The 18,566-nt window shown below is 41.5% G+C and overlaps 1 long non-coding RNA gene across 1 annotated transcript in view; it reads left to right on the top strand.

The window, feature by feature from the left end:
- The window catches only part of LOC105712119 (uncharacterized), a 78,933-nt gene extending 61,386 nt beyond the window's left edge, over positions 1-17,547 (top strand). The window contains exon 3 of the long non-coding RNA XR_001106253.3: positions 17,228-17,547. This is a non-coding gene — a long non-coding RNA (uncharacterized LOC105712119). The remainder of the gene's footprint in view (positions 1-17,227) is intronic.
- The last annotated feature ends 1,019 nt before the right edge of the window (positions 17,548-18,566 follow it).

The following is an 18,566-nucleotide window of genomic DNA, read 5'->3' on the forward strand; positions in this document are numbered from 1 at the left end:
ATGATACTGAAAGAATTCCAGCAGCTTGCTGCCCAAGGCCCTTCATTCCATGTAAATTGAGCTTAGAGGAAAATTTGTCTCTGAGAGTTTTTGATAGTGCCAAGGCGCACTTGACTGAGAAGAAAAGGAGATTATGAGTTATTGAGTATTTTGTGGTGTGTGGTTGGGAACTAGGCATCAGGCTGTGGGGTCTGAGGTGCAAAGAATCTGCTTACATATTTTGTGGAACATGCACAAAACAGGATTAATGGAACCAGGTAATAGCCAAGTTGATCTCAGTTGAATAGCCAAGCTTATCTCATCGTATTCTCTTTCCAATTGAGACTGGGAAAGGTAGAAAACTGGGTAAGAAAAATGGATTCATCCCTGACTACTTAACTATTCCCTTTTTTAAAAATTAAAATTAAATAATTTTTTGAGATGGAGTCTTGCTCTGTTGCCGAGGTTGGAGTGCAGTGGCACAATCTTGGCTCTCTGCAACCTCTACCTCCCAGGTTCAAGTGATTCTCATGGCTCAACCTCCCAGCCTGTAGCTGGGACTACAGGCACCCGCCACCTTGTCTGGCTAATTTTTGTATTTTTAGTAGAGGTGGGTTTTTCACCATGTTGGCCAGGTTGGTCTCCAACTCCTGACCTCAAGTGATCTGCCCACCTCATCCTCCCAAAGTGCTGGGATTACAGGCATGAGCCACTGTGTCCAGCCAACGATTCCCTTTTAAAACAGACACACAATCTGGTTATGAGATACAAGTTTTAAGAATCAATCAAAGGCACATAGCTCCTTCAGATACACAAGGATGGAAGGGGATACAAACAATGCAATTTTATAGTTAAACACAGGGCAGATTCTAAGCCAAACCCTTATCTTCTGCAGTGTTCTGGAGAGAGGTTGGTACAATTTGAAGATGCAAAAAAGCACAGGATTAGAAAGGGCTGTCAGAAAAAAACGTTTCAACCAAAATACGCAAGAGAAAAACTAAGTTTCTTCCTTACCAAGAGTCCTTTTCTCCCTGGGAAATTGGAGAGAATGTTAGGATAAAGAAGCAAGAACTAAGCGCTTTTCTCTTTTTGTTGATAACCCCGTCGTGGCTCACTTGTGTTAGACAATCTTTACAGTCCTTAGGCTTTCTGAACAGATGTTTTTCCTCCCTTAAATGGTGAAGTGACCCCACCTCTTGGCCAGGTGGAAGTAGATGAATCTGGACCACTGGGATCAGCACTGAGAAGAGCCCAGGGGAAATTTCCTGGGGACATAGAGCCAATTTCATTTTTCTTCCCAGGGAAGAACGGACTGTCAGGATGCTGGAACCAAATGAGTGGGATATACTAAATTCTTAGAAGTGCACATTAAAATCCAAGGTAGGAGACAAGAATATAATGGAAAGTCTTCTGGGAGGCTGTAGCTCTTATCATCTGATGGGAGCTCACCCAGGTCATCCTATAAAGAGATCTGAGCCTATGTGTGAGATAGAAAATGGAGACCAGCCCCAGGCTGCAAGAACCTAGTGAGGGACCAAGGGTTCAGTTTACTCTCTGTGGTGCACAGCTAGATTCTAGTTCCCACCAGGGACCCGGAGGGAAAAACTGGGCACTGGAAACCATGGCAAAAGGGGTAATTAGGGCATACTTAAAGGGAGGGGAAGCAGGGAAACCCTTACCAGGTGCTCCCAGGAGTTCCTGAATGACTAAATGAATCCACGAGGCACATTAGATGATGGGTGTCAGAAATGCAGACTGTGTCTATACTTCATTTGCTGGAGAGAGGCGGGTGGATGACCCCAAACCCATGGACCCGGGGAGCTCTTTTGCTGGTGACTGATGCCATTGAAAGAGAGAGAAAGAGAAAGAGAAAGAGTGTTAGGAGGGTCATGATAGAATTCTGGGAAGACCCAGGATTTAAAAAATGCCTAAGTTGGCCAGACACGGTGGCTCATGCCTGTAATCCCAGCACTTTGGGAGACTGAGGCAGGTGGATCACCTGAGGTCAGGAGTTCGAGACCAGCCCGGCCAACATGGAAAAACCCCGTCTCTACAAAAATACAAAAATTAGCTGGGCGTGGTGGCAGGCACCTGTAATCCCAGCTACTCGGGAGGCTAAGGCATGAGAATCACTTGACTCTTGGAGGCGGAGGTTTCAGTGAGTCGAGATGGCACCACTGTACTCCAGCCTGGGTGACAGTAAGACTCCATAAAAAAAAAATCCTTAAGAATCACTGGAATTTCAAAGACAGACTTTTCCTAAGTCATACTATCTGAAACACTATTTTGATCATTCCACAACACAATGGTAATGAGACCCATTTTACAGGTAGAGAAAATATGAGAAAAAAAAATCAAAACTGATTCACTTCAGGCTACCCAAGTTAGTTATAGTGATAATTGGTTTTCAAATTTTGTAACCCAAATTTGCTTTCCACATGACCTTATTTAATAACAAAATAGTTTGTTCTCTTTGGTTTTACATTTGCAAATCTTTCCAGAGTCTGTTATTGTGGAAAACTATTTTAAAAGCTTCACATTTCTGAGAAATGCTTTGGTGTCTGGTCTTTACCAGAATTTCTCATTAGTAGCTTTGCACCAGATTGACGCTTCATACAGTTCAATTATTTGAATTGCAGCCTTTTTATTTTAAATTGTCAGTTATTCCTTCATTTTTGTAAGGCATAGGGAAGGATTGTGGAAAGAGGGAGATGATAAGGGCTGACTCTGAAATTGCAATTGACATGGCTTTAGTTTCTAATTTGTTTAGCCCGTTAGAGTTGATTTTAGAGGGTTCTGCAGAAAACAAACAAAACACTAATACAGAGCGAAAAGAAAAAAAAAAAAGCAGAAAACAAACCAAAACCAAAACCACAATAAAAACAAGCAAAGAAGGCAAAGACTCAGGGAGATAAAGACAGCCGCACTAATGAGTCCCTAACTGATTAAAAGTAAATACATTTCTATTCCTAGAAAAGTGTAAGTAACATTTGTTGCCTCAAACTGTTTAGCTTTAGCAAAAATAAAGAGTTGCCCTCAAATTTGTTACGGGAGGACAGCAACACTGCAGCTAATTATTTCCCAGGCGCCTCTGGCCTGAATTTAAAAATGAGCTACTAACGGCAACATGTGAAATGGGCCCATCTTTGGGCCCAGCTTGACAGATAACTCATCATTATGTGTGTCTTTAAGGGGACTCTGCATCATGACTGGGCATTGATTCTCTGCATGGTACCAACTAGATTTATGGGAGTTCCACAGTCTAACATGGGGTTAAGTACTTGAGCTCTAGAGTTAAAGGCCATCTGAGTTTGAATCTTAATCCTGCCTGTGTGACTTTGGGCAAAATACTTGTGTCAGTTAGCTTTGGCTGTGTAACAAACTATCCCCAAATTCAGTAGCTGAAAAAAATCACGATGTATTTGTGCATGATTTGATGGGTTGACAGTTTGACTGGGTTCAACTGGGACAGCATCATTTTGCTCCTCATAGTGTTGGCTGGGCTCACTCACACATCTGCGGCCTTGGGTAGGGCCCTTCTCTATGTCCTCTCTCTTCATCTAACAGGCTAGCCTGGGTTTCTTTATATGGTGGCTGAAAGTTCTCAGCAGCAAGAGAGGGAGAGCTCCAATGAGCAAGCATCTATCAAGCCTTGACTTATGTCCCATTTGCTAATGTCCCATGGACTAAATGAATTCACATGACTAAGACCAAATTTAAGGTTTAGAAGGCTGGGTGCTGTGGCTCATGCCCGTAATCCCAGTGTTTTGGGAAGCTGAGGTGGTAGGGTGGCTTGAGGCCAGGAGTTTGAGACCAGCCTGGACAACATAGCAAGACTCTATCGCTTAAAAAAAAAAAATCAGCCAAGCATGGTGATGTGCACCTATAGTCTTAGCCATGGGAGACTGAGGTGAGAGAATCACTTGGCCAGGAGTTCAAGGCTGCAGAGAGCTATAATTGCACCACTACATTCTAGCCTGGGCAACAGAGTAAGAGTCTATCTCTTAAAAAAAAAAAAAAAGAATCCTGGAGAAATAGATGCCTCTTTCTGAATAGGCATCCGTACAGGGAGTTGTGAACAAATTTGGGATCACAGTAGTCACAATTGACCACACTCCTTTTCTAAGCTTCCAGATTCTCACTGGTAACATTAAAACATAATAGTAGCTACTCACAGGGTGCTCAGCACAGGGCTCAATCAGCATAAGGTGTAATTATATTACAGACAATTAAGAAAGGGAGAGAGAAAGAGAAATTAGGGAGAAGAGATAGAATGGAGGAAAGGTGTTGAGGATATGTCTTGAAGGTTGAGATGGGGAGGGCCCTATGGAGAGTATGTTACTGATGCTACTTGAAGAACTAATAATTATTTGGTCCTGGTTATAACCTGTTATCACTGACCTTTGTGGTTCTTATTATCTCATTGACAATTTAGAAACAGTTCTTTCTACAGCAGAAAAACATATTCTCTGTAATTTTAAGTTTCAAGAGTTTTTTTCATCACAGTGACTATATTTGATGGTGGAACCATGGGTGGACTTTCTTTTCTCTATTTTATACAGTTTTGATAATGGGATCTTATAGCTTGTATAACAAAAAGCATTTAAAATATCTCAGTTTTAGAACAAAAATTCTTTCTTATTTTTCAGTTCTTTTAGAATTCTTATGGAATTCTAGACAACTTCACATTGGTTTGTAAAGTGGATAATTTTCAGAATTTTCTTTGTTACCTCAGAGGTATCAGTCAGTTTTCTCACCATACCCTGAGGATTCCCTTGACATGTGTAAGCTATCTGCCCATCTGCGTTTTTGAGAGATTAGAACTTCCTAATTCCAAAGTGCCCGAAGGTTTCATTTGGAACCAGCACTTGTTTATGTGATAGTACAAGTCAGAACTACATTTAGCTTTCTGGTGTGCTGTAAGTTGGGTTCTATAAATTTAAAATGATCTTTTCAAGTATGGAGTTGGAATAGTCACCATATAAATTTTGAGAAGAATGTTAAATGAGTGATTATACACATTCTAGGCTGAATTAATTAAACTAGCCTGAAAGTTTAAACGTCTCCTCTCACTCCCTGCCAAATTTGTTAGAAAATGGAAAAAAAAAAATCACAGCTGCAGTTGGGAGCTTTGGACCAGGTTTTTATCAGATGAACTTTCTAAGCACAGTGGGATATACTTACATCTTTCTGCATCTGAAGGGCCAGATCAACTCCCATTTCTCCAAGTGTGGTCTGTGGACCAGTATATGTGAGATCCCCAGAGGGGCTTTTTTTTTTTTTTTTTTTTTTTTTTAAGATGGAGTCTTGCTCTGTCGCCCAGGCTGGAGTGCAGTGGTGTGATCTCTGCTCATTGCAATCTCTGCCTCCTGGGCTCAATCAATTCTCCTGCTTCAGCCTCCCAAGTAACTGGGATCACAGGCATGTGCCACTACACCCAGCTAATTTTGTATTTTACTAGAGACAGTGTGTTTCACCATGTTGGTCAGGCTGGTCTTGAACTCCTGACCTCAAGTGATCCTCCCACCTTGGCCTCCCAAAGTGCTGGGGTTACAGGCATGAGCCACTGCACCCAACCCGCAGAGGGGCTTTTGACAGACAAGACTCTTTTTTGGGGGCCCTGCACTTGCTTTTAGGTTCAGACCTGGAGCTTTGAGGTATGAGAAGAATGTGATTTGCTCCAGGGCAGCGCCTTCTCTGCTGCAGAACTGGAAGCCCTTGCTCCTCTCCAGCTCTAGACCCCCACATGCTACCTCTTGCCCTGAGTTTCTGTTTCAGTGGTGACTGATTGTGTATCTAGACAAGGCATCTGAAGATATTTTCTCTAAAGGGCCAGGGAGTAAACATTTCAGGCTCTGCAGGCCACACCATCTCTGTTGCAACTACTTGCCTCTGCTGTTGCAGCTCCAAAGTAGCCTTAGACAATATGTAATGGGTGAGCATGGTTGTGCCTCTGTTAAACTTAACTTGCAAAATTAGGCAGCCAGCCAGATTTGACCAAACCCGGATCTAGATAAATTCTGGTTGGAATATTTTAGTCTTTTCCTCCTCCAAGCCCAGAGCAATTTTTTTTTTTTTAAACAATGCTCTGCTCAGTTCCTCAGAGGACCTAGATTTATGCAAAATGAGGTCAGAGAACATTGGGTAATCCTGGAATATTTGCAGAAGAAATAGAGGCTTCCAGAATAGGTTATACTTCACCCCAAGGGTATAGAGTGGAGTAGCGGGTTTGGATCACGGTGTTTGGAATGACTAACCATTTTCTAGATAGAACAGGATAGAAGGATAGCAAGGTGAAGTCCATCTATAAGGTCATCTTTGAGTGGGCAGCTGGGCTAGGAGGTGACCTCAAAGCTTATTCTGCATTCTCTAGAATACAGTTCTCCTACTTGAGCTAGCATCAGAAACACTGGGCAGGGGGTGGGCTCAATAAAATGCAGATTACTGGGCCCTACCCCAAGAGTTTTCTGGATCAGTAGGCTTCGGCTGGTGCCAGAGAATCCGCATTTCTTTTTTTTTTTATTTATTTATTTATTTATTTTTTTTGAGATGGAGTCTGGCTCTGTGGCTCTGTCGCCCAGGCTGGAGTGCAGTGGCCACAATCTCAGCTCACTGCAACCTCTGGCTCCTTTCTGAATTTGATCTCCTGCCTCAGCCTCCCTAGTTGCTGGAATTATAGACATGTGCCACCATGCCTGGCTAATTTTTGTATTCTTAGTAGAGACAGGGTTTCGCCATGTTGGTCAGGCTGGTATGGAACTCCTGACCTCAGGTGAGAATCTGCATTTCCAATCAATTTGTGAATGATGCCGATGCTGCTGTCTGAGGACTGTGCCTCGAGAATCACAGCACTAGAGGAGGCCACTCTTATCATACCTGGCCACAGCTAAACATTCTCTTGTTTCATGAAGCTTTCTAGCAGCTTTTCTCTGGTAAACAGAGATGGAGTCTTTCTCTTTCATCCAGGCTGGAGTGCAGTGGTGCAATCTTGGCTTACTGCAACCTCCGCCTCCCGGATTCAAGCGATTCTCCTGCCTCAGCCTCCCAAAGTGCTGGGATTACAGGCGTGAGCCACTGCGCCTGGCGGACTACATCATCTTTATTTTCGTCCTGAGGAAAAAGCTCCACACCTCAATGAGGGTGCATTCCTCATTGGCTTTATTAATTTTTGATATGAAATCTATCTAAACGTGATCGGTACACCGTAATGAAGCTCTGGCATCAACGCTTTCTGCTCCTGAGAATGGTGACAGTCGGTCACTTGGCCACTCTCCGGAGCAGGTGCTTTCCCAGCCCCCATGGCACCTCCACACTCTGCTTCAACCCCTCCTGTTTTCCTAATACATCCAGTCACATTTTAATGGCTGAAATGGCTTTGAAGCTTTCCCCACGGAACCAATTTTCACCCTCAGCGAAGGGCAGCTTCTGTCCTTCAGCAAGGAGTGTGCTTCAGTGATAAGTTTTCACAGGAGTCCGGAACTCAAATATATTTTGACTGTTGCCTGGATGGCAGCATGTTAACATCGGCACCAGAAGTAGATTTGTCATGGAGCTTTTCTGATGAGACAGGCTCTCCAAATTAATCGAGGCTGATGGCAGATTTTGTCAGTTGAGATGAGATGTTGCCCACAGCTAGTTAGACTGCTGGAATATTTGGTGCTAATGGCAGTGTTTCATTGAGAGACATACTTAGGAGAGTCACAGCTAATATGATTCTAGATCCTTCCAGGAAAATGGTGAACTTATTATAAACTACAGGACACTGATAAAAAGGTTTTGCACCAGTCAAAAATTCACAGCTTAGGTTCATTAATAAATGCTTTGGGGCAGGGGGGATAAAAATTGGCCAACCAAGCTGTTCAACTGAAATATCAAAAGCCTGAAAAATCTTAAAAGTCCTTCGATGTATTACATGTATCTCCAGAATTCTGAACAAAACCGACATCAGTTTAAGTTGCGTCTGTTGATTGTAATCCAACAGAAATATCATACCTCTTGGCTTCGCCCCGGGCAAACTTTTCACTGAAGTCATTCGTTTTGCTTTTTGTTATGGTTACCTAACTTCAGTTAGAATGCAGCAGGCTACCAAAAAATGTGAGGCAGCCATCTGGAAAGTTCCAGTTCCTAACATTTCTCTGCTTTGGAAATGGGACAGAGTCCACTGACTTTTCCCGAATTTGATCTTTATTTTAAAGATAGAAGAAATTATGATTAGGTATGGGAAGGGACTCAAATGTCAGCATGAGAGAAAGACAGTGCATCTCACAACCTACACACATGCCTGGGATCGCTAATTTGGCTGCCTGGAAATATTAGTACCACCATCTACCCCTCTCATTTTCTCAGAGTAAAGCCCCAGGACATGGGGACTCAGCAATAACTCTTGCTCCCAACTGGAAATGCCCCAAGTCTTCCAGTTCCAGAATTAGAGGGTTATATTGTTTTAAATTTTACAGAGCACACTATAATTATGTGGCTTTTAAAGATGTTTTAAACTTTGGTATATTGGGTCCAGAAATCACCCTTTCTGAGAGCTCACTTACCATAGGTAGTTTCATTCTTAACTAGTAGCTCAGACCCATGACAAGAACTCATGAGGAATCAATCCTCTTTGCTTATTTTGTTTCCATGGTCAAATCCTTCTATAGCCCACTTTGGGGGCTCATTTATTCCTACAGAAAAATGTGTTCTCTATTTACAGGTGCCTAGCATGGTGCTGTGAAGTGAGTCACTGAGAAAGGTAATGTCTTGTCTTCTGACTTGGAGTTAGTTGTGCAGACAAATACTGGTAAAGTGGATGATCTGTATGCGTAGATTTGTATGGAAACTTACAGGAGCTTAAGGGAGGGGGAAATAATTGTCGGAAGAGGTTAAGAAGGTGATACTTGATTAGGATCTGGAAAATGAGAAGATTTTTTCTAGGAAAAGAAGTGGAAAGATATTTCAAGCAAAGGTCATAGCTTATGTGGCAGAGAAAATTTGTGCAGAGAAATTGTCAGTGTGCTCCCCTGTATGTTTTTAGGTTTCTTGTAGTTGAATTGATCCTCGTGACTGAATAGGGTTGAATTGGATCCTTAGTGAATAGGGTTGTGAGCAGAGATGATGCATGACTTAGTATACTAGGCATTCAGGCATTGGCATGCTTCATGCATTTCTCCCTTCTCCTGCTGCCGCAACTTGGTAGTGATGTGCTGAGCCAGTTGAGTCACAAGATGGAGGGAACCTGGATCCCTAAGTCACTGAAAAGAAGAGAGTCCTCCTTGACTTGCCGGGTACTTTGTGTGAAAGAGAAATAGACTTTTATTGTGTCATGTTTGTCTGTTGTGGCAGTTTTCACTAATTACTTCGATACAGCATGTGGAATACTTGAAGACATAGAAGAGTATGGCATATCTGTGGAATGTTCAACACCTCAATAGAGCTGGGGGCTAGCATATGCAGGAAAGAATTTACAGCTAGGTTGGAATCCAATAGGAATTCTCTAAGCCATGGTAAAACGATTGAAATTCATTCTTGAAGCAACTGGAAGGTATGGGAGATTTTTATGCAGGGTAGTCAAGTAATAAGAATTAAATATTGGAGATAACATTATGATGGAGTGCATAGAATGAGTTGGAGTGGGGACATCCTGAGGCCAGGGATAAGTTAGAAGTTACTGTAATAGGCTGGGTAAGAGATGGTGAGGGCCCAAGCTATGGAAAAATATTCTTTATATTTTTGCATCAGTCAAATTTTTTAGATAAAGAAGGAAAGTTGCCTCACTCAGCAGATGAGGCTGGCAAACTCCCATCACCTGTTTTTTTAAAGAAAACTTTATTGCAATGGAGCTGCACCCTTTTGCTTGTGTGTAATCTATGCCTGCTTTCACAAGACATGGACAGAGTCAGATGATTGCAACAGGAGCTGTGTGGTCCCCCAAAGCCTCAAATATTTACTCATCTGTCCTTTTAAGAAAAAATTAGCTAATCCCTGGGTTAAACTATACAGATAGGCATGAGTTGAACCCTGGTAACATGTTCAGAGATACCTGTAACTTGGTTAATTGTGTCGAGGACTAGTTTCTGCCCACTAAGTTCAAATCTGTTAATATATTCCTATTTAGCTGTCCTATGTAGCATCACAGTAGCATTGGGAAGAAACCTCTCCTCCCCACGTCTCTCACTGCTGGGTTTCCATGGGCGTTGGAGATGTATGTGATTGGTGAGGCAGTAAGAATGGGATACTCATTGTTTCTCTAGTGAAAGGAGTTAATAATGGCTTACAGGTGGCCCATATGTATGGCCTTTCCTTATTTAGTATTCTGCTCAACAGGGGTTGAGTGGAGCCATAATCTTTTAAGTGACTGCCTAGTTAATTATCTACTTGGTTGTCCCATATTTCCCACGTGTGGATTCTAAAATCCAGATGTAATGGGATGGTGTAAAAAGACTGTTTTGATCTCTGGTCATGTCTCTATACATGCGCACATAAAGATGACCTATACCCCACATAGTTATGCACCTAGCCTTGTAAAATTTAACTATGCATCATGGAGTTTGTTCCTTCTCAGGAAATATCAAGCGGCCTCATTCTTTGTACTGGTAATCAAATCAGTGTTTTGATCTTTATTTGACTTTTATATTGATTCAGAACTTGGAATGGAGAGTATGTACAATTTAGGAACCTTCTCAAACTCCTGTATAAATGATATAAAGTCTCAAGTTTGGACATCTGTTCTAGGACCTAGACATTGTGCTGGTGATATGGTTTGGAAAAAGGCTTTGGAAAAGGTGAGTCTGTCAGATTTTTCTTTACAATCTGTGACATCTTTATTGCTGGTAGTCACAGGTGTGTGGCTATTTTTATCAGGCACAGGCGATGGGAGTGGGGTTGCTGTTTTTGACCTTAGCAGGTGCACTGGGTATAAAATTAAAGTATCTTTTGTTGTACAGTTTTTTTGGCTTTGGTAAGTGGAAACATTTTTGTTCTCTTTACATGTTTCTCTGCAGGCCAGGACTTAGAAATACTGGTATGTATGGTTCCAGCCTTTAAATTATAAAGGGATTGGTAGCAGTTATTGGTCAGCTGCTTCAAATCCTCATCTTTAACTTGTTTTGACTTGTAACCAGTTCTAGGGTCAACGAGGGAACAATGGCAAGACCATCCTCTTGGTATCATGTGGTTTGTTCTTGTGCTATTGAAGCTAATGCCCTTCATCATCCAACATGGTCTCAGATTGACTTTCTCTTGTTAATTATATAATCTTCTATGGTTGTAGATTTCAAGGACCCATGCAGGGTTCAGATGCAGGTAGATTTTTGTTAGTAAATCTCTAAAGGAGAATGGGCCCTTACAATACGAGATGTCATCCTCTTGTTAGGTGGAGGAAAACCTCAGTGGAATTATTGTAATTACATCTTTTTAATATAATAAAAGAAATTAAAAAGCTTTATGTAGTTCTCTAGAAATCAAGTTTGCTGAAACTCTCCAGGAAAAACTGAGTAGGTTTAATAGCAGGCTTTGATTTAGAAATAGGAACAGTAACAGTGGGAGATTGAAAGAAAAATCATTCTGATTGATTAGGAATCATTTTGTGAGGAAGAAAATTTCCTTAAGAAAAGACTGAGATTAAGTAGATTAAATGAAACAGATAGAAAAGGTCAAGTGAAATCTAGCAAATCTTAAGGAAAGGTTGGAGTCTTGGAGGCCCAGTAAGACAGATCTGAAAGAAGGACAGAGGAGGCCAGGTGCGGTGGCTCACGCCTGTAATCCTAGCACTTTGGGAGGCCGAGGCAGGTAGATCACGAGGTCAAGAGTTCAAGACCATCTAGGCCAACATGGCGAAACCCTGTCTCTACTGAAAATATAAAAATTAGCTGGGCATAATGGTGTGTGCCTGTAATCCCAGCTACTTGGGAGGGAGGCTGAGGCAGGAGAATCACTTGAAACCAGGAGGCAGAGGTTTCAGTGAGCTGAGATCGTGCCACTGCACTCCAGCCTGGGTGACAGAGTGTGACTTCGTCTAAAAAAAGAAAAAAGACAGAGGTTGAGCTCCTGGAGGCCTCCTGTTCGAAGAAATTCTTTTCTTTCCTGACCTACTTGACTCAGTCTACATTTTTCAGCAATTTAACCCAACAACAGAGTAATACACATTTGTGTCAAATACTAATAAGGCACCCATAGATGTACCATATTTTCTCCCATAAAACATTAAAAAATTAAAGTCCTAAAAAGTTTACAATTATAATAGAATTAAATTAGATATCAGTAACAGAAAAAGAGAAAATCTTCAATTAATTTAGAAGTTAAGCAAAACTTTTAAATCATTCATGATTCAGAGAAGCCCACAAAAGGAAATTTAAAGTATTTTGAAATGAATACAAATAAAATATAACATGTCAATATTTATGGAATAAAACTAATATAGTACTTAGATTTAAATGTCTATTAAATGCTTATATTAGAAAAGAGGAAAGCTCTCAAATAAACAGACTAAATACTGACTTTATACAATAAGAAAAAGCAAATTACACCAAAAGCAAAAGGAAGGAAGAGATAATAATAGTAAAAAGAGCCAATTTAATTAAATATAGAAAAGACAATAATGAAAATCAATGAAAGCAAAAGCTTCTTTTTTGAAAAATTCAGTCATTAGTGAAATTCTATCTGGACTAACAACAACAAAAAGAGACAAGAAACTAAATTTAATATCAGGAAGGAAAAGGAATCATCACCATAGTCACCATGAATATTAAAATGGTGGTAAGACCCGGGCGCGGTGGCTCACGCCTGTAATCCCAGCACTTTGGGAGGCCGAGGCTGGTGGATCACGAGGTCAAGAGATCGAGACCATCCTGGTCAACATGGTGAAACCCCGTCTCTACTAAAGATATAAAAAATTAGCTGGGCACGGTGGTGCGTGCCTGTAATCCCAGCTACTCAGGAGGGTGAGGCAGGAGAATTGCCTGAACCCAGGAGGCAGAGGTTGCGGTGAGCCGAGATCGCGCTATTGCACTCCAGCCTGGGTAACAAGAGCGAAACTGCATCTAAAAAAAAAAAATGGTGGTAAGAGAATATTGCAAGTAAATCTCTGCTCATAAATTGATAAACTTAAGTGAAAGGGACCAATTTCTTGAAGAACACAAACTATCAAAACACATCCAAGAAGAAACAAAACATCTGAATAAACTCTTATCTATTAAGGAAATTGAATTTGTAGTTAAAAACTTTTCCCACAAGGACAACTTTAAGTCTTGATGGCTTTATAAGTAAATTCTGTCAAATATTTATAAAAGAGACAATATGAATTCTTTTCAATCTCTTCCAGAATTATTTTTCTTTTTAAAAATTAAATTACATTTAAAAATTTAAAATTGACACAAAATCATGTATATTTTTGGAGTGCATAGTGGTGTTTCAATATATAGAGTGTCTAGTGATCAGATCAGGGTAATTAGCATATCTATCCATCATCTCAAACATTTATCATTTCTTTGTATTGAGAACCTTCAATGTCCTCCTTCTAGCTATATGAAACTATATAATATGTTATTGTTCACTGTAGTCATCTTACAGTGGTATAGAACACTAGAACGTATTGCTCCTATTTAGCTATAATTTTTACCTTTTAACAAATCTCTTCACATCCTTCTCTCCTCCCTACCCTTCCCAGCCTCTAGTATCCTCCATTCTACTTTTCACTTCTGTGAGAACTACTTTCTTAAGCTTCAGCATATGAGTAAGAAGATGCTGTGTTTATCTTTCTGCTCCTGGCTTAGTTTGCTTAATATAATGTCCTTCCAGGAGATTCTTGGTCAAATTCTCCTTTGTAGGTCTAGTATTCCCTTAACTCCCATCATATATTTGATGATTTTGTTACCTCTTAAAGAAGAAAGTAATATGTCAGTAGAGTTAGCTATTGTTTTCAAGTTAAGGCACAAACTTGTAGATGCTTTTCCCAGAAGATGAATTTTATATTATTACAGCATATGGAATATATAATGCTTGCTAAGTATTCAAAAATTGTGAAAGCTTGATCTTTGAGCTTAGTTTATAAAATCCACTTCGAAAGAGGAAGTAGAATCATTGGTTGTCTTCATTGCCAACCATTTCTTTCTCAGGAAATTGTATAAAGAGGATGAGAGCACACCCACCTGCTGCCCTACTTTGTAGCAGTTGGCTGGTTGTAGACCAGACCTCTATGCCTGCTGTCCTCAAAGCCCAGGGAGTCCAGGTCACTGTGGGTGCTTGAAATCATTCATCTCACAAGCAAATGGCTAAAACCCATGAGTAATACCTCAATGTTCAGTAATCTGTGTAGAGTCAAGGCCAAAGCAGTGGTAATAAACCAATTATTGACTGGCCTGTAGGTCGGTCAGTGGTTCAGGCCTGTAGAGACTGGTCTGTCACAGGATTTCTTAGAAATCACAGGATGTCTAAGTCTCTTAGCAGTGAGATGGTCTGAAACATCTGCCTCCTTGAGTATTTTAAAAGAAACACAATTCAGTCTTATCTCAAAGATTTTGGCAAGCATCTAAAATACTGGACTGATACTAGACTAATGGGAAAGAAAAAAGCAAATAAGTCAGGCATATTGCTTGTCAATAGGAGACTAAGAGAATTACCAGATCAGGAGAGGGACTGAGCACAAAGAGCTCCAATAGAGGAAGACAGGCAAGGTCTGGGAGAACAAATGAGAATGATTATCCCTGAGGGATCTGAGAAGCCCCAATTGTGAGGGGCGTAATTAATGTTGGGGATAAGGAGTCAAAATAAAAGCCACTGGGGCAGCTTGGAGATTGAGATAGCTGTGTCCAATGTGCTATCATTTTGGACAGATTTGAGATAGGAAGACCAGAGAGATGAGCACTGAAAAATTTAACTAGAATTAGACGAGTTTTGGGGTAGCACAGAAATTGTAGGTGGGAATGTAGCCATTATTTATCCCCTGAGAGAAGGTTCCTGGGAAATACAGTCTCGTGCCACATAACGTTTTGGTCAGTGATGGACCACGGATATGATAGTGGTCCCATGAGATTATAATACTGTATTTTTACTTTTCTGTGTTTAGATATGTTTGCCATTGTGTTACAGTTGTCTGCAGTATTTAGTACAGTAACATGCTGTCCACGTTTGTAGCCCAGAAGCAACAGACCATCCCATATAGCCTAGGGATCCAAGAGAATATGCAGAAATCGGTTAGAAAGATGAGTATCTGGGGCAGAAAGAAAAGGAGAAGCAAAAGGAAAGAAGGCTGTGGGATCTACTCCTACATGTGGAAGAGGAGGCATGGACTCAGTGTAAGGATTAGGCTGCAATGGGAAAGATGTGGCTCGCCTGCCTATTGCAACGAGGACAGCAGAGGGAAATGGAGCCCGAGGGCAGATCCTGGTATCACCAGTGGAAGGAGGAGCAAGGCGCATTTCTGTGTTGCTGAAGTAGTAGATGCTATTCTCCCTTTTGTGAATCTCAAGGCATTGGTTGGTTTGGAGTTACGAAGGGTAGAAGGCCCAATTTGGGCCTAAATAAAGCTAGCTTCTCCAGTCCAGTTTCCCCGATTACAAAACTAACATTTGATTCATTTTGAAGGCCTGGGTCTATTTCCCAGTTTGCTTAGAACTCAGCATGGAGAGTGATCCACTAGCCTCAAAAATACCTAAGCTTTCTGTGTTAAAGTCTTTTATAAGTTCTCTCTTTATATCCTTTATTTATACTTCCCAAAGCCCTGTGAGGGGGGTTCATCCCCATTTCACAGATGAACAATGTGGGGCTCAGAGAGCTTCAGTCACTTGTCCATGGTTCACGTCAGAACTGGAATGAGAACAGGGATCTGTGTAACTCCAATGCCCTTCTACTCTCGATGCCTCTGTGAGATCACTTCACTGACATGCGATTACCTTAAGCTCATCCTGTTCTGTGATGGGAACTTCTATACAGACCACCAACCTTTCTATTGGTTTCTCTTCTTCTCGCGGTAGTTTTGGGAGGAGCCATAGATAGTGCTGTTGATATGTGCTTTCTCTGCCCCAACCTTCCATCCCATTATGAGCATCCTTGAAAATAACCATCAGGAACAGCTTGGCTTATTTATTCCCTTCAAATTCACAGGCTTGTTAGAGTGAAAGACAAAAGACTTTAAAAAAAAATCACACTTCTAGGTGGGCACAGTGGCTCACACCTGTAATTCCAGCACTTTGGGAGGCCAAGGCAGGAGGATTGCTTGAGGCCAAGAGTTTGTGACCCGAATGGACAACATAGCAAGACTCTGTCTCTATAAAAAGTACAAAACAGCCATGCATGGTGGTGCATGCCTGTAGTCCCAGCTCCTGGGGAGGTGGGAAGGCTAAGATGGGAGAATTGCTTGAACCCAGGAGTTTGAGGCTGTAGTGAGCTATGATCATTTCACTGCACTCTAGCCTGGGTGACAGAGCAAGCCTGGGTGACAGAGCAAGACTCTGTCTCTAAAAAAAAAAATTAAAAGAGAAAGAAAATGTCATTTTTGTTGCTATCCTCTTTTACTGGGTTGTGTTTGGCAGCTGACCTTGAGACTTAAGAGGTACAGAATGCAGCAGATGAAATGATGTGACCCAAACCGCCTTATTTCCTGGCATAGGGAGAATGATAATTGGGATGGAGCAACTCAGGATAGAAAGCTGCTTGTCACTTAAAGCAGTCATCCACTCAGTCATTTATTCAGTCATTTATTCAGCTGGTCACAGAACATATTCTGAACCTCTTTTGTGTACCAGGCACTGTGTTAGCCTCTGAGGATAAAAGACAAGAGTGCTAATAACTAGCAATAATAATAACAACAGCATCAGCTAACAGTGTTTGGAGGCTTGTTTTGTACTGGACATTTCTGCTTAGAGACCTTACAGGCTATTAGCATCATCCTAACTTTTAAATGAGAAACTGCTGCACAGAGTGGCAGTAACTTGCCCTGGGTCACACAGCTTTGTAAATGGGGAAATAAACACCTTATTTATCCTTGAGGGATTCTTTTTTTTTTTTTAAGGGCAGAAGGACGGGAGAAAGTGGGGAAGAAGCTCTATCCCTGAGGGATTCATAAAATGTAGATTAATATGTGAAGAAGAAATTTGTAGTGAACAAGTATTTTTTTGTAAACAAAAAGAAGGGAAAGATAATACCAAAAATTCCCAGGAGAAATAGAGGATATTTATCCTGCAGTATCTAAGAAAGAGGCCCAGATACATTGACTGTTGGCAAATTTGATGAAAATTAAACATCGAGGACCTTATATGTGTTACAGGTGACGTGGTGACTTGAATTACCCATTGAGTTCCAAGCTCATACCAGATTGTACTGGCCTGGGGAATGGATGCAACCCATCACACCTTGGTAATCTGGAGCAGGTAGACTCTGCACTGGGGAAAGGAAAGGAGCAGCCATTTACTCTCTCCTCTGTGCCAGGAACATCCATTACCATGTCCTGCCTGCGCAGGCCAGAGCCAATGCAGCTGCTAAGCGAACAGCAGATGACTTCCAATGTAACCTCTCCTAACCAGCACAAAAGCATTTTGCTGGCTGTTTACTGGTTTGCCTGGTCTGAAGGGGGTCAAGGCACAAGTGTCATCCTTCTTGCTCAGTCTTTTTTAATTAGTTACCTGCTAGCCACTGTTCTTTTCTTGTTACTAAAGCATTCAGGAGTCCCGATTTCCTGTAAAGCAGCATATTTTGAGTTCAGCCTCAGTAGTGGCTGTCCCCTTGAAATGCTTCTGCATCTCCAGGGTGGGAAAACCAGCCTCCTGTTTGTGCAGGCTGGGCGGCTGTCTGTGCAAATTGATTGCTAAGTGCTCATTTTCCCACTATGGGTCTCTGAAATTGCAAATATGGAGGTGGGATGGCAATGTGTGGGTGAATGAGGGGTGAATTGGTATGTGCTGCATATGACAAGTGCCCCCCATGTGTCTGCTTTTGAATGTGCTGTCCTGGAGCTAATGACACTTCTCAATTAAACTGCAGTTTTGCTCTCAGTAGCTTTGCCCTATTGTCTAGGCCACTTGACCTGTCAGGCAAAGAGGAGAGGGTGTGTGGGAAAAGAAAATTCCCTCCCTCCTCGCAGAGAGAGAAGCCTGTTCGCATTCTGAGGATCTCTCAACTTTGCAGAGCTGGAATGGCCTATCTCAAGACATCATCAGATGCAAATAAAACAAAGCCTTTCAGCTCTGGCTGTGCAGTATTCTCTATCTGCGCCGTGAGTCACCGTGCTCATAGTAATGGCTTGCCTTGTGAGCCGCTATCAAGTGTGTGCGTGTTTTCCTTTTTGAGAGATGACAGTTCCCAAGTGAAAAGACACTTCAGTGCTGATAAAACTTTCCTTCTATTGTTTGAGTTTTGTGTTTGTTTTCTGGCAAAGCCCACTGCTGCCTGAGCATTGTGTGCAGTGGAACATTTTCCATTTTTGTATGGTGAGGCCAGCCTGGGTCTTTAGGGGGTTCTTACTAGTATTGCCTGAAGCGAATACCACAGCTCAATAGCAATTTAATATTGTAATCAGGGAGCAAACTGTGCAGTTTTGGCACATTGTGATAATTATTAACTACATCTATTAGTGTTATGGTTCTAGTAAGTAATATTTACAAAAGGTT

The sequence above is a fragment of the Aotus nancymaae genome, unplaced genomic scaffold (assembly GCF_030222135.1).
Source record: "Aotus nancymaae isolate 86718 unplaced genomic scaffold, 86718_ANA_hifiasm-v0.15.2.pri h1tg000020l, whole genome shotgun sequence".
Lineage (NCBI taxonomy): Eukaryota > Metazoa > Chordata > Mammalia > Primates > Aotidae > Aotus > Aotus nancymaae.